The following is a 17,646-nucleotide window of genomic DNA, read 5'->3' as shown; positions in this document are numbered from 1 at the left end:
CCACCCTCGATACCATGACTGAGATGCCCTTGAGCAAGGCACCGAACCCCCAACTGCTCCCTAGGTGCTGCAGCATAAATGGCTGCCCACTCTTAATCCCCAAGGATTATTATTTTTAGGGCCGAAGCTATTAAAGTGCAGGGCCCTCTTGATTAACTAACATCAACAAACATTAATAAATGCTGTGAAAATATATTTTTCATTGGTAGTTCATGTTAGTTAATGCATTTACTAATGTTAACAAATGGGACATTATTATAGTGTTACCAAAACTTTAAATGATTTTAAGCATTTTTTAACGATTAATAGCATAGATTTATATTAATAGATTAATAGTAATAGATTTTTTAGCAGTTTTTGTAATTTCCAAGCTTCGTACTTTGACAAACTCCTCCTACAATTTTAATTGGATCGTCTTCAAATTTGCTGCGTGTAATCATAAGGCCTCTGCAATGCTAAATTGCAAAGATCTTGAGTTTTCGTCAAAGGGCGTGTCCCTGGCGGCCTTACGCATTGAAACAGGAAGTTTCTTTAACTCAGGCAAGCAATGTCCTGAGAGACATTGCTTCAGGACTGAAGGAGTTCAGTCCTGAACACATACCAATGCCCATATTCAGTTCTAGTCATAGCGCCACCTGCTGGCAACAGGAAGTGACATGTTTAACATTATTATGGACTCCTAGGAGCATATTAAAAAGTGTCAACAAGTGTTAAATAGGCTGGCAACATGCTACAAACATACTAAAACATGCTAGCAACGCTTAGCTAAGTGCTAAAGCATGCTATTAATGCAGTGAAACAGGAAGTTGCTGTAACTCAGGCATGCAGTGTTCAATCAGCCTCAGATTGAACAAGTTTGATAAGAGTCCTATCCTGAAGACATTTACATACCAGTATTCGGTTATAGTCATAGCGCCACCTGCTGGTAACAGGAAGTAGCATGTTTAACACTGTAATGGACTCCTAGGTCTATATTAAAAAGCGAGCAAGTGTTAAACATGCTGGGAACATGCTACAAACTTCCTAAAACATTTTAGTAACACTTGGCTAAGTGCTAATGCACTAATGCAGTGAAACAGGAAGTTGATGTAACTCAGACATGCAGTGTCCAATCTGCCCGAAACTGAACATGTTTGATGAGAGTCCTGTCCTGAACACTTCTACATGCCAAGATTCAGTTATAGTGATAGCGCCACCTACTGTCAATAGGAAGTGACGTGTTTAACACTGTGATGTACTATTAGCAAAACAGTAAAATATGACATTGTGTGCTAAACATGTTAGAAACATGCTCAAACATCCTTGCAACACTTACTAAGTGCTAAAGCATGCTATTAATACTATGAAACAGGAAGTTGTTGTAACTCATGCATACAATGCCCAATCTTCCCCAGACTTCACACGTTTTATAAGAGTCCTGGCCTGAGCACATCTAAAGGCCAATATTCAGTTATAATTATAGCGCCACCTGCTGCCAACAGGAAATTACTTGTTTCACACTTACTTAAACGTGCAATGTCCGATCTGCCACAAACTTCACACAGTCCTGGCCTGAACACATCTAAAGGCCAATATTCAGTTATAAAGCTGAAATTTCAGCAGTCCTCAGTATTGTTTTTAATGTTGAAAACAGTTGTGGTGCTGAATACTTTTGTGGAAACTGTAAACCATTTCATGTAAATTCTTAACATTACGAATGTGTTTACTGTCACCTTTGATCAATTTAATGTATCTTTGCTGAATAAAAGTATTAATTTCTTCAAAAAAAAAAAAACAATTAATTAGTACTTAATTAAGTATTTCTTACTAACCTCCAAACCTTTTAACATGTTGGACAGTCATAAAAGTTTGGAACTCAATGAAAGAGTAAATTATGTCACATTTGTTGGGATAACTGTATCTTTAATTTAAAATAAATAAATAATTATTTAAAAATAAATAATTATCTAAAGTGTTAAAGTGAAAATGTTAATAGGAACCATGACAGCAAACATGATGAACAGAATTAATCTGATCACATTAGGTTACACCAACAAATGCCATTTCCAAAGTCAAATCAGGAAAAAATAGATCCATAAAGTGACATTTCCATGTTAACTCTTTTGACAGTGATGTTCTGTAAAATCCTCAATTTTCAAACATATCAAAACTCATCTTGTCTCTAAAGCTAATTGAATTTTAACAGCTAGCACCATAAATCACTGTGCACCAACTCAGTGGTGCAGATGGAGGTAAATACACAGCCTATTTATGTCTTCAAAAAAGTGCTGCGCTTGGAGTGGAGAGTGACTACTGCCTGACTCAGGCTCCCATGGGAGAAGATTTCAAGGACAGGGGGAAAACAAGCTGTGCTCCCTGACAAAGGCTAGCTGTGAAACCAGACAATAGACATAAATTTCATCATAATATAGGCATTACAAGGTTTCTTTTATACCATGCGGCGTTCAGAAACTAACATTGAGGCTGCTGCAGTAGATTTGATGCATCAATTCATATATTACAAGCCCTTTGTCATCTGTTCATCAAACTCAAGTATCATATTTTACCTTGTGGAAAACACTTTTTCCAATACTGACAGACTCTACGATCTTTGTTCTTCTTGTTCGTCTTCCTGTTAGTTTCAAACCTTGCTGTTTCCTTAATAAAAGATTCTTGCTAGTGAATATTAAGTTTTATTCACAGTGGACTGTCTATCAAAAACCAGTTGTAAAGCTCTCTTTGCATTGCATGTTAAAGAAAGGAAATGAATAGGTGAACAACAGGAAAGAGAAAATAGTTTTCGGTGTCGTCAATAATCTCCCTAAAGCTCCAGGTGAATTCCCCTGAAATTAAGAGATCTCTTTTGAATTAATATGATGTTTATTCAGGAATGTCAGGGATATATCATTCTTCTGGAACACAGCGTGAGGATTTGCTGCTGTCTGTGGTGCTGAAACACCTTCAGATCACAGGAACAGAATTCGATGGAGATCTCACAAAAACAACATCTGACTAGTGTCATGTTACACACCACACATACTCTGGAGTGTATATTCACCAGTTGCGGTAAACTGTATACCTCATACCTGTGGTATGAATGGTATTTGATATAAATACAACACATACAAAACACCTGGGTGTTAAAGAAAGAGCTTTCTGCCTGTGACTTATTATTAAACCTTCAGGTTTGCTAGTGTATAAGCAAAAATAACAGCCCTTAGTAAAACTGTAAATCACTAACAGAAGATTCAAAGAAATTACTGGCCTAATAAATGGAACTGGAACAATAAAAGTGGATATTTTGAAGAAAAAAGAAAAGTTGTGTGCCATATTCTGAAGACATGCAGTAGCTTCATTTGAGGAACAGATTGAAATTCAGGTCAAATCAGTTCTGTACATTTACTGATTCATGAACAAACTGTTCGGTCTAAATTGTGAACCAACTTTATGGAATAAATCGTTCACTGATTCAGTTCTCAAGTTTAAACAAGGACTTTAGATGGTACGCTCCTATTATTATGAATGGGAGAAAGTGCAACTCGAAATGTCAGAGGTTTTTTTAACAATATCTGAGCAAAAGAAACATAATTTATGGGCCACTTCAAGTCAGATTTTGTTGCTGATTTAAAATTAAAATTTCAAGCATGTCAAGCAGTTTTTGAGATTTGATGATTTCCCCAGTCAAGTAGATGAGACTTGGTCTTGGACGTTGGAAATAGCTGTCAAGAGATGTTACAAATATGGCCACTGAGTGAACTGACAGGGGATTCTGGTTGAACTCAATCCACAGTATATATATATTTTTCATACAATACTGTTGTTTGGCTTCATAAGACTTAAAACATTGAAAACAAGTTATATGAACTACTTTTTAAAAAATAATGTTTTAAAAAATAATGCCACAATAAACTATAGGTGTGTAAAGATTCTTAAATTCAAGAACATTAAAAAAATATGGGTTTGAGAGTGGCATGAGGGTGAGTAAATGAATTTTCATTTTTTGATTAACTATACCTTTGAGGAAAAAGCAACTTCAGTAGTTATTAACTTCAGTTTCATAAAATGAATATGATGTCTGCTGTAGTGGTGAGTAATCAGACCTCTGCTGCCAGAGGCTAAAGGGAATGACCTGGATGAATGATGTTAATCCAGGTCATTTCCGTTGCTCTTTCATCTGTCTCTACCTCTGTATCTCATTGTCCCTTTTGTACAAACACTCTCTCTCTCTCTCTCTCTCTCTCTCAGACTTTCTCTCTAAAGTACCCTAGCTCTCTCTACCTCCGTTTCTCTGTTATTCAAATGCACATTTCCCTCTCTTTGCTCTGAAGTATGAGCGCTGTCTATAGTCTACCAGCCATCAGTAATGCACCAGACCTGCTGACATCCCAGCAGCCACAGCCCAGGAGGTTCTGCTGGAGGGAAGAAAACCTTTTCTCATTGATCTCCTTCCTCACATAGGCTTTCCTTCCCTTACAACACACTTTCATTTTATAGGCTTGCATAAACCCTTTTTCCCTGCCATTTGCACCCTATCAACTCCTATATATGGTTACAGGCTGCTGCGCCAATGCGCCCTTGTTTGCTAGAGCGAAGCTGTTCTCTATGCTGCAGTTGGTCTACCACTGAGACACTGTGCATCGTAAATGCAAAATGGGATAATAAACACAGACAATGGGTGAAGATAATCTGAGCTGACCTGTAACAAGCTTCCACGGCCAGGATCTGAGAGGATCAAGAAACAGCCTATTAAACAGTGTCTTTTCATCCACTGTATTTGTCAGAATTTTTATTTTTGAATGAACTTTTATTTTACATGTATTTTACATGTAAAATATTATGCAACATATAAATATTATTAAACGCATGTTATTTCAAATGATAAGATATTATTATAAAACATCTTATCATTTTAAATAACATGCGTTATGTAAACATAAAAATGTTATTATCTCAGTTATCATCTTATATGCGTTTTATAGGCATGTGTATATATATATATACACACACACACACAAACCATTTAATTTTTATATTTACATAATGTATAATATTTAATGTGTGCATATAAACGCATGCAGCATATCTATCTATCTATCTATCTATCTAGCATGTGTATATACATTCATTTATATTATTACATATTTTTTGATTCATGATTAATGATTTTACATATAGATCATTATATTTGAAATTAAACCCTAATTTGTTTTTATTCTATTTTCATTACATGCATTCATTTATATCATATTTTTGAATATTAAGTTTGCCATTAGAGTTAAAACAGACTTAGAGGTTTTTGCATCTTAAGTCTTCATATATAACATTACATTTGTCTTGAAATTAAACCCTAATTCGTTTGGGCGGAATGTCGGTCACATCCGGTATGAAGGTTAGAAACTAATAAAGTCTGAATTTGATTAGCGCTAAACCAAGGGTGACTAATAGGCCATGCAGTCTTTTGCAATAGCTGACACAAGAACTTTGGTAGTGATTTAGAAGTCGTTATCCGTTAACTTTAAAATGGCTCCTTTTAATGTCCTACTTCAACCAGCAAAGTTGCCAGTGCCAGAACAAAACTATGACTAAACCCTCTGTTGTTCATCTATTAACACAAGCTTTATTCAAGCTTTTATACCAAAGTTGAAAAGTAGGGATCGAGGCCTGAAACGTTTCTACAGAGCAGCACATGTGTTGTTAAAGCAATTACATCTACACAGCAGACACAGACCTGTCAGCAGGCATTGCAATTGCTATTCATTTATTCCCAAAGACTTTAGAGCATCAAATATATGTCAGGTATTAATGATGCATGTTGTCTGTTCAAGGACAGGCCTCGCTGTAAAGATGCTATGTGCTTATAAGTCTTTTTGACAGAAAATAATCTCAAACACCTGCTATCCTCCAATGAATGTGTGTGTGTGTGGGGACAATCTGTCCCCAGTTTATCCCTATAAGGATGTGTTGGAATCCTCCACCTTTCGTGCAACTACAATAAATCCATTTTGGGGTCCATTAGTGAGAGCAACCCCTCAGATCCACATATTTTCCCCGAATAAACAACAGCTCCACAGTAAAGAGCATCCATGATCTGTCAAGCTGAGAGAGTGTGTGCTTCATTCTTGAGCTAATGTCAGAATATAAAAAAGGATTTAGCTTTCCACAGATGACTAACTCTCTGAAATCTCTTGAATCTGGGTGTTACCATCTCCAAATCGTCTCTCCGTCTAATGATATGAGCCCCAAACAGCTCATTGTTTTCCCTCGGTGCTGATTCCAAAAGAATCAAAAGATTCATATGTATCGGAAAACTTTGAAAGAAATATCAGTAAATGTCTGCTATCATATTAAAACTAAATATCCTCAACACCAGACTGATGCATTTGGTAACTGAGTGGATTACCAAGACAAAGAGATGCCCTCTAAATGTCAAAGATCATTTAAAAACAAATATATGCTCTCAGTCTCTGAAATATCACATATATCTCTACAGGGTTATTTAAGAGTATTTTCTCCTGTGTTAGTTGAAAAGCCAGCCCTGAAATGAATAGCAAAATTAATGGCATAATGAAATATTCAGAAAATGTCTCATGCTCTGTAACAGGAACTAAACAAAAGACTATAACTTCATCATACTGGATAGTGAATAGTGCAGGTAAAACCCTGACCCACACACTCTGATGAACACACACCCTTCTTGAACCAAATCAAATACCCTTTTATTCACTTTGCTTCCATCTGGTAAGCGCTTCCGTAGCCTGATGGCAAAAACTGAGAGACTTAGGAGGAGCTTCTTCCCCCAGGCCATCAGGCTCCTAAACTCTAACTCTGTGTCATAACATCACTTGACTCCATGTAAATATCACCATATCAATAAGCTATTCATAATTTTTCTCTACCTCATATTGCTGCTATTATATACCCTGTACAACTTTTTTGCACATTATTTTGCACATTCCTCTTAGTACTATTTAAGTCAACAACATACTGACCTGCACATTTATATTTATATTTTTTATCTATCTTTTTATTTTATTCTTTTATTTTATTTTATTTATTTTATTTTTTTCTACTTTCTTCTCTTAATATTTGTATACTTTATAATTGCACTGTCCTTGGAGCGGGCCTGACCTACATTTCACTGCTGGTTATACTCTGTATAATTGTGTATGTGACGAATAAAACTCTTGAATCTTGAATCTTGAAACTCACACACACCAGCTGCTACATGTGAGTTGTGATACCCAAAAGCTACATTGTAAAACAAGCATTCATTCCCCCCACCAGTTATTCTCACATTCTCTCTCCTCCTTTCTCTTTCTACCTTGTGTAATTATCCCAGAAGACTCCCAGAGTTCTTCTAATGATTCACACACTCTTAGCTATGCTGTTTTTTACTGGTCATAAACCAGTCAGTTTTTGAAACTTACACTGTGTATATGAGTTAAGGGATAATGAACAGACTATTCACAAATAAATATGTACACATTAAATACTGATTTGACTTTGAATTTTGTTATTTTGTACTTGTATATTGACATAAAGATTCTGCTAAGAAAAAAGCAATGCACAACAATGCATAAAACAATCAGCTCAGCAGTAAGACAAACACAATACTTTAATACTAATAGTGAGGTGGAGTAAAGCTGGTTTCAGTTACCCATATTATCACAAGATTTTACACAAAAGAAGATATTTTGAAGAATATTTTTGGTCACCATTGACTTCCATAGTATGAACAATGTGTTTACCTTTAATGAAAAAAGCCATACATGGTTTGAGTGACATGAGGGTGAGTAAATGATAAAAGAAATTGAATTTTTGGGTGAACTATTGTATCCCTTTAACATAGACTGACAACTTCAAAAACTCATTAAACTTGGGAAAACGGTGAAAATGTATGCACGGTAGCAAATAGGCAGACTTCATGCAATACTAGAGATTGTAATAGTAACATCAATCATGAATGTCTAAAGCTTTTTTTAGATGCATGACTTGTTTGAAAGAATTTCACAATGATTAATGCATAACATGAATAGAAAATGTGATGTGTGTTTAATGCTACATACAGCTATTTATATTAATGACTGAAAAATCTAGTACTATAATAAATATATATTAAGTCTTCTTCATACCACAGATGTAAACTCACTTTTGCAGGTCTAAATGTCTATATACACTAAGTGTTGGCAGCAGCTGCATATGCTCAGTAGTATGTCGAGGCCGTCTGAAATCACCGCCTCATCTAAATGCTAATAGAATGTGATCTCTCAGAGAAACAGGCTAGCTAATGATCAGGCCCACTGAATACACTGAAAGCTTAAGTGCTAATAATGATATAACTGAAGCACAGTGAGGTAAAACCAGCAGACAGAAAAACACCTTGCAGACCATCTAGAGACCTTCACACTCACACGCGTACACACACCGTGTAAAACTTCTGACAAGATAACTGCTTCACAGTAGCTGTCGATGTTAGTTTTTCTTTACCTGGAGGATTTGGGTGTTTGTATTTTATAATCCAGCCTTCAACACAAAGCATTACAATTAACTGTAAAATAGTACAATCGACTGAGCTTTATCAGCCCACATTCAGCAACGATCACAACCTGCCACCTGCTTCCCTCCCAATAATCAATAGTGTGTTCATTTTCAGATGGATCTATTACCTTCAGGTCCTCCAAGGATGTTCAAGCTAACAAGTTCAAAAATACACTGTTCAGATGACTTTGGAATAAATCAGAATAAAAACGACCTTTTGGCAATTTAATATACTCTCATATATATTTTCACAACCTGACAAAGAAGGGAGCTGTTTTAGTGCCAGTGCAGAATGTAGAAATAAAGAGCAAATGAAGTGCATTTAATTTGTAATTCATGCTTTATATATTTTATAATTATTGTTCTGCCAAAGAGAATGGAGGGAATTTTAGTTCTTCATACCTCATAAACCAGCTAAATAAGTAGCATTTTTAGGTTTTACCACTGTTCTTCGACCAAACTCGTAAGGTTGGGGTCATTATTGTTAAAAAATGTAAACTATTTTTCTAAATCTATTTTTGTCAAATTAAATCATTAAAAATATATTTTAAACTATCATTTTAAATTCTTCCAAATAATGAAACACTTTTATTACTTAAAAACTAACTAAAATAAAATGTTTTTAACCCTAATTAATTTCAGGTTTAGATTTGTGTTATATTATAAAACCTAAAGCCTTTATAACCCAACCTGCCAGCATTAAATATCTTATTGCTGTCTGGTGGCATTTTTATGAGACTGTGCTGTGAAGTCGAACACAGTTAGGCAACTTTAAACGATACCAGCTTGCACATTAGTCAATCCTAAAATTAAAAGAGAAACTAAAGAAACTGAAACTAGAAATAAAACTAACAATGATGGAGAGTAAATTTATGAAAATTAAACTTAACTTACAATACAACCTGAAATAAAAGAGAAATAAACACTGAAATCATTAACTGTATAATCTGGCTTGAATGCAAACAGAGATTGCCATTGGTAATAACTTTCTGGTGGTGTTTATGTGCTAAAAACAAACTTCATTCCAAAACCAATCATGGTCTTTCCAGAAACATCAATCCACTTTGAAGAATGATAATCAGACCTGATTGTGGTCTTTCCAAGTAGTTTTGGATAAAAACAGGCATTGGAACAGGGAGGTTTGTTCGCTCTTCACCTGTGGGCCCATTAGTTAGAGAATCCTCCACATTATTAAAGACTGAGAGCAAGAGTGAATGGATCGTCTGATCTCATTCCATTCAGTTTGCTGAGTGTGGACTCATTCAAATGGAGACAATGGAGCCTGAACTGGGTAAAATCAAGTTAGCTCATTTAAATGCTAATGTACATGGATCTTGAAATGGTGCGAGGCTAACTGTGCGGCAGCTAAAGGAGAAAAGATGTATCACCCTTTCACAGAGCTATACTTGGTCTGGACGCATTACTTTCACCCGTTGTGTTTTACAGGCAAGACTTTGCCGCTCCTCAAGCTGGAAAAGACTCCAAGGATGATCTGTCGGTGCTACTATAAAAGTAGGAGGGAAGTAAGCTTACATAAATATAAATCTTCAATCTGACTACAGCTACACGCATTTATTCTGTTGATGAGTCAGCCCTCGGTATATGAATAGCTGAAAACAGACTGCAGAGATTTAAGGTGCCATTGTACCAGCAGGGACCTGCCTCCATGACCTTCAGACTGCAGTAAAAACAGGCAGCTAAAGCACAAGCCCAAATGACCCATCACAAATATCAACAGCCCATCATCCCTCAACAGAGAGCAGGTCAGTGCAGTCAGAGCACAACAGCACAATAAACTCACAACGCTGCACATGCCATTCTCTGTTATATCTTATCCCGTCTCAAAAAGAATGATTATTTATTCTCATTTCTGTTGATCAAGTGTAGACATTTATTGACAGATACACAAAAAGCAGTAGGAAGGCAGATTGAGCTCTTCTGGTTGTGGTACATGAGTCATTCTGCATTTTCAACACAGCTGATACACACTAATACACACCAAAAGACAGTTTCGCCCTCGTCTCTCTTCCCTGGAGAGACACAAGTGACTGAAAGTGATTGTACCAAATTACACGGGTCAGTCAATACTACAAGAAAGTAGTTTTTTTTTTTTTTATGACCTAGAAATATTATTAGAAATGGACATTTGAATAAACATATTTGCCAGAGGGGTACTGCTATTCCCGATCTCTGGTTCCTCTCGAGGTTTATTCTAAAGTTAAGAATGAATAAAAATATGCAAAAATGCAATAATAGGTTAACATCAAACAAAGATAAATTCACGAAGCTAATGTTCTGCTAAATGCTTTAAAATTAAAGCTTTACTTTAAAATTCTTGAAAATATGTGATGTGCACATATGTCACTTTGTTCTTTGGTATACCTAACAAGTGAATTTGCTATGTCACCGTGATCAGAAATGTACCCTAGTGAGAAAAAAATATACTAAAATGTGTTTGAAATATATTTATTTCATGCTAAGTATACAAATACATTTACATATTTAGGTACTTAATAAAAAATACTCTGCATTTGTACTTCTAGTATACTAAACTGGTATACTTAATGTCTGCTAAATTGGAACAACTAATTTTGTGCTTAATGCACTTTAATGTGTGGAAGTAGTGCTGAAGTCCAACTAAAGATATACTGAAGTATATTTGACTGTGCTAAAGTGGAACTATTGCAAGTATACTTCAGGTACACTTTAAATATCTTGTATTTAAACAATCCTCATCAATAGTGACAGCAAAACGCATTTTAGGCTTAATATTAAGAAATGTGCATTGTGCACAAGTAGTACACCAAATAAATTTAAATGTTAATATTTATATCAGTAAGTCTGAAGCGATATGTCAGTAAATATGTTAATAGATTTGAACTATATTTAGTATGAAACAAATGTATTTTAAATATACTACTTTTTTAACTAGGGTATGTAAATTTATTAATATGACACTATATGAATGTTATTTTTGGCCAGGCTTAAATTCATGATTAAATTGACGTAGTGACAGATCTTTTCTTCCATATTGACATACATCCAAGTGAAACAGATTATTGAAAAAAAAAAATTATATAAAAAAAAATAAAATAATTATATATATATATATATATATATATATATATATATACACACACACTGCCCTCCAAAAGTTTGGAAACACCCCTGGCAAAGTGTGGTTTTGGACAATATCAGCATAAATCCTTATCAATGACCAATGGCCAAGCTGTACATTTGGAGAGGAAACAGTCAGCTGGCATCATGTCTGTCATGGAATGGTCTCCCCAATCCCCTGACCTCAACCCAATTGAGCTACTATGGGAGGAACTGGACCGTGATGTCCATAAGAAGTGTCCAACCAGTGTGAATCATCTTTGGGCAATCCAGGAGGCTTGGAGTAATATATCAAGTCAATGTTTGAATAAACTGACAGCTCGGATGCCCAGATTATGCAGAGCTGTAATAGCTGCTAATGGTGGATAATTAAAGTTAAAGTTAAAAAATTTAAGTTTTTTCTATGTATAAACTGTTTATGTAATAAAATATGTTTTCGTAGTTTGTGTTGTCCCTTATCAGTGCAAAATTATCACAAATTAAAAAGGATTCATGCCAATATTGTCCAAAACCCCACTTTTCTAGGGCGTTTCCAAACTTTTGGAGGGCAGTGTATACATATATATCTATCCATTGATTGTTGATTGGAAGAAGGCAATTCTGAATTTGGGCTTGCAGTCAAGTTTATTCAGACTAAATAATTGGAGAAGTCTGGCATACATCACCAGACAGAAATTGATTCACCAGAAGATTGAGTTATGACATTTTGAAAAAAAAATTTGAACTGAATTGTTCACAGTAAAAACATTAAGATGCATCAGGAAAACTTTCATATGAATCGTTAAGACACAAAACTCAGTCTTATACCTCTGCAGCAGAGTCACATCTCTATATCCACTCAGGGGTCCTTGGACTGAAAAAGACTGTAAAATGTTGCACTATACAAATAAAACTGACTTGACTAAATCTTAATAGGAACAACCTTGCTACTGATCAAATATAGAGATGCAGGGAAATCTTGCATGTGTGAGAGCTGGTGTGAGAAAAATTGTTGTATACAGCAAGTGATTCACCAACCAGTGAGTCACCGGTACAAAAAAGCAGCTTCTCACATACTCAAGAAAGCTTGTACAGAAGTCAGTGCACGGCTTACTTACTTATTTAGAGCAATATGCCAGATATTACATCAGATATGACGGCAAGATACACATAGCCAGAGGCATAAAATAATTAGCTTTTCAAAGAATGCCCAGACTCGGTAATGAATGAAAAGATCAAGAGCAACATTGTTTCATTATCTTGAGTCAGATAAACTTCAGCCAACGAGTAAAAACAATGGCTACAGACCTTTCTCACATCGCACTTAAGTTCACAATATTCTCTTTTTCTATGATAAACAAGAGGATGAAAGCACCAAATGGATAAAAGAATTCAACCTCAATGTGGACAGCTTCCCAAAAATAATGCAAAAGTCAATTTATGTACGAAAAGGAAAGATGATAAAGGAGGCCAAAGACACAAACACAAAAGCTCCTCTCACATCATACTGGGCTGATATTATGCTAAAAAAAGCCGTTTTCACTTTTTGCGAATAACAGATGCTTGAATGCGCTTTTAAAGTCACCATGCTTGGCTACTCGATTATGTCAAAAGTAAACATCAAGGGAGCAGACGACTCGTTCACATCTAGTCAGAGTAGCTGAGCTATGCTATCAATATTAATCTTTCTCCAGTCTGATCAAAAGACACATAAGCAATGAATTATAGGGCCTGTGTCCAATAAGGCACCTCTGTTTCATTTCACTGCACTGTGTGCTGTAAGAGCTGATCGAAGATGCCATTTCTGATATAAACTCTAAACGATCAAGCCTTTCTTCAGTGTGAACATATTCAAGCTCAAGTAGGCTATATGAAAAGAAAAGAAAACAAAAACATTTTAATACCAGGATGAAAGGCACTTCACAATCAGTGACTTCACTGATTGTGATCATGGGTCACACTTTATATTAGGTGGCCTTAACTACTATGTACTTACATCAAAAAATAAGTACAATGTACGTATTGTGTTCATATTGTATTGCGACACACTTTTGCTGCCATTGAGGTGGGATATGAGTAAGGTTAGGGACAGGTTTGGTGGTATGGGTAGGTTTAAGGGTGGGTTAAGATGTAAGGGATGGGTCAACAGTGTAATTATAAATGTAATTACAGAAATTAATTACAGATGTAACTACATATAGGTATTTTAAAAAATATAAGTACAATGTAAGAACATGTATGAACACAATAAGTGCATTGTATCAAATGATTAATCTAAATGTAAGTACATAGTAGTTAAGGCCACCTAATATAAAGTGGGACCAAATCATGTTTATTTCCCGAATATCATGTATCGCAATACATTTTCATATTTATCCAGAGCCCAAACAACTCAATATCTGACAAAATCATAAGATGAGACCTCATGAAAACACAGCTTCTGATCCATGAAGTAAATTACTAAGAAATACAAGTTTTGCTTGAGATGCCACATATCCTGGACAGATAACTAAGATCATTAACACCAGTGTGACTGTGTGGGCGAAACTCTACTTGAAATCATGTTTTTTTTCTACATGGTATTTACATCATTCTGAAGTCAGAGCCACCGGCACACCCCCATTACCCGTCCTTAATGTATGATACTCTTGGGATAACAGCGTGCACCAAATTTGTGCACTACAGCTCTGGCAAGAATTTGTATATTTTTGTAAGTCCTACAGAGCACGTTCTAAAGTTAAACAAAAGCCACATTTTCATCAGTGGGCAGTCAAATTATTTTAATATTAATTATTTACACTTTAAGAAATTTTTAAGAAATTAATTCATTCAGAAACTGATCAAATGTGACAGTTAGGCCTAATTGTTACAAAAAAAAATCTATTTTGAATAAATGCTGCTCTATTAAACTTTCGATTTATCAAAGATTTTTGAAAAATCTATCACGGTTTCCACAAAAATATTAAGCAGTACAACTGTTTTCAACATTTATAATAATAAATAAAATGTTTCTTGAGAAACAAATAAGCATATTAGATTAGTAAAGGATCATGTGACACTGAAGGCTAGAGTAAGGATTGCTGAACATTTTGAGTAAATTAAAATACATTAATAAAATAAAACACTTGTTTTAAATTATAATAATAATGTTTCACAATAGTGCTGTTTTCTGTTTTTCAAATGAATGCACCCTTGGTGAGCAATAAGAGATTTCTTTCAACAACATTTTTTAAAAATCATACCGACCCCAAACTTTTGAATGGTAGTGTATATAAACTGGAATACATGTATCCTTTCTGCACTTTTCTGGGCTGTGAATGTGACTGCTAACTGCACATCAGCATTTCTATATATGTACAGTGAGCAGTAGATTTTAAATTGAGCTGAGTGAGAACATGCCTCTCTGACCCTTGTCCTCATCTTCCCAGGCACATTGCAAGAGGTTATCACACAAACACACACACACACACACAAACACACAAACACACACACACACACAAACACATAAAGGCAACAGGATCATATATTTCAGAGCAAGTGCTATAAGCCAGACAGCAGCTTTGGGCCAAAACCGCTTACACCCACATTAGTAATACCAAAAAAAAAAAAAAAAAAACCTGCTCACACCCTCACATCTCACCATTACTGCACAACTGTATTTATCATTAAAAACAGTTCAAAATCTCCTGACAATTTTGTAACAAAACTACATTTCACAATATTTTTTTGATTATCAACTAAATATTTATTTGCTAAAATTACCCCTAAAGTGAGTAACCTCACCCAGGCTTTTCTTTCCATCTATGTTTCTATCCAATTCCCGCAAGCGATCAATTTATAAATGGTGCATAAAAATCATCTCAGCATGCTCTTGCAAACAGTGTTTGTCCTTCAGCACAGAACCATAACTATAAGGGATCTGAAAGGAGGGGCGGGGCAGTGTGTGTGTGTGTGTGTGTGTGTGTGTGGGAGCAGGTTGCCTGGACAAGAGAGCGGCAGGAGACTGTTGTGGAGACGGAAGCACCAACTGGGATCACACTAAGGAATTATGCACCTTTATAAACACTCACAGTCCCTCCTTCACACTCAGTCTGGCTCTCTCTCTCTTCCCTACCACTCCTAAACTGTCTCTCTACCCCTCTATATTAGGTTTCAGATTTCAGATTAACTACTTTGAGCTATATGCACAAAGACGTGCAAATTTATACCATTCATTTATTGCTAGAAGATCTTTTATTCTTAATTATGAAAAGTTTAGCCACTCTGTGAACATATTTTTAGAATATGCACAATATTTTCTAGTCCTTGTGGTTTCATTGATCGGTTCAGGGGAGTGGGCCGACTATTGTTCTCTGGACAAAAAGGAGCTCATCTTTTACAGCAGCAGCATGATGCTTGATTTACAGCTTGAGGCTTGAATTTGATGCTTGATTTAGCATGTTCATGATAAGCTCTACAAATCAGCCAGAACTGAAGGACTAGGACGTAATTATGTTTATATTCCAGCATCTAATCATGATTTTATGTGTCAGTTGCTAAAAGATTTATACCAGGATAGAATGCAAAATTCCCTGTACAAACAGATTTATTAATCAGACTTCACTGGCTACTGACCAAGCAGGTCCGCTTGTAATTGTAAACAAAACAAAATCTGAATAACAATTATATCTCTCAACTACCCATATAAGCTGACATTTCTATGAACATGAAGATTGTAGGTTAAAATTTGCATAAGGGGCGTACAAAGAAAATTGTAAATCTTGCATGACCCTGTTCTTTTAAGCTTTTAACCACTCAGACTCACTTTTTAATATTAAATGTTGACTAGTATCTTAATATTTATTATTTAAAAATAGATTTAAAATGCTATTATAATTGTAACAAGTTTTATTAATTTAAAAATATAAAATATAGCTTAAACATTTAAAAAAATAATAATATTTCATGTCAACTACCCAGATAGATAGATAGATAGATAGATAGATAGATAGATAGATAGATAGATAGATAGATAGATAGATAGATTAAATATTTTAATTTCTGGAGATTTAAGGTGATAAAGTAAAACTTAACTGGGATTATTTTACAATGCGACATATTTTCACTTTTCAACTTTCTTGAGGACTTTCCACGTTTTCGTCGTGATATTTTCAGCCGTGGCTCTTAATGAGAAAGTGAATATAGGCACACCAAAGAAGCTCTCAAAAGAAAAGGAGTTGCACACAAAAATGAAAGAAACTAACCGACGACCCTTCGATTTGCGCAATTTCCATCTCTTTGACTGTAACAACGATTTTAATAGTTGAGGGACAGCAGAGGAGGACGACTATCATCATCATGTACGGACTCGCAGCAGCGGGTTTGATGTTGCACTGAGAATGAAATGCTGCCGTATCCTTCACGAGCGCATCACTTCATTCCGCATCAACACGCTACACTAAACATTCAGATAACACAAGACAGAAAACCAGCCTACCTGCATAACCTTTGATGTTGTGATGTTCATATATAGACGTCCTGTGTTTTCAGAGGTAACTAGCGAGAATGGGAACAGCACCGACACCGCATCCCGGAGACTGAGGAGAACAGAAGCCTGAAGAGCAGACGTAGAGAACAGCAGGGGGCGCTCCACTGCAGCGATCAGCACAAACCCCACCCGAGACAGAGAGAGAAAGAGCGGTGTAGCTTTCATTGTGTGAGGAAATGATCTTAAAATGATGCTATCATTTGAATTTACTTTAAATGAAGTCTTGATCAGCAAACTAACAAAGCTTAGCATTGAGCGCGTGCGGATTTAAGCGTTATTCTTTAGCTTTCTTGCTAATAACCGTCATTGATTTTTATTTTCATCATTAATAATTAGTATATATACAAATGTTTACAAATTCACTATCCACCACCCTTTCTGGCCTTGTTTTGAAGGATAATTTCGATCATACTGTACGATCAGATTCTCCATGTAGGCTATTACATAAGAGAGATTTTCTTCCTGATGCTGTTGGATGTACATGCTTGTTATTACATGTTAGGTCA

General features: G+C 35.5%; 1 protein-coding gene across 1 annotated transcript in view; it reads right to left on the bottom strand.

Moving 5' to 3' along the window:
- Window positions 1-17,213, bottom strand: part of LOC306882265 (amyloid-beta A4 precursor protein-binding family A member 2-like) — a 73,145-nt gene extending 55,932 nt beyond the window's left edge. The window contains exon 1 of the mRNA XM_079436780.1: window positions 17,090-17,213. The gene's annotated coding sequence lies outside the window, so the exon portion shown is untranslated. The remainder of the gene's footprint in view (window positions 1-17,089) is intronic.
- Window positions 17,214-17,646: the final 433 nt, after the last annotated feature.

This window comes from Barbus barbus (genome assembly GCF_936440315.1).
Source record: "Barbus barbus genome assembly, chromosome: 2".
NCBI lineage: Eukaryota > Metazoa > Chordata > Actinopteri > Cypriniformes > Cyprinidae > Barbus > Barbus barbus.
Note: the sequence above shows the minus strand (reverse complement) of the source record. Positions and strands in the feature narration are given on the sequence as shown.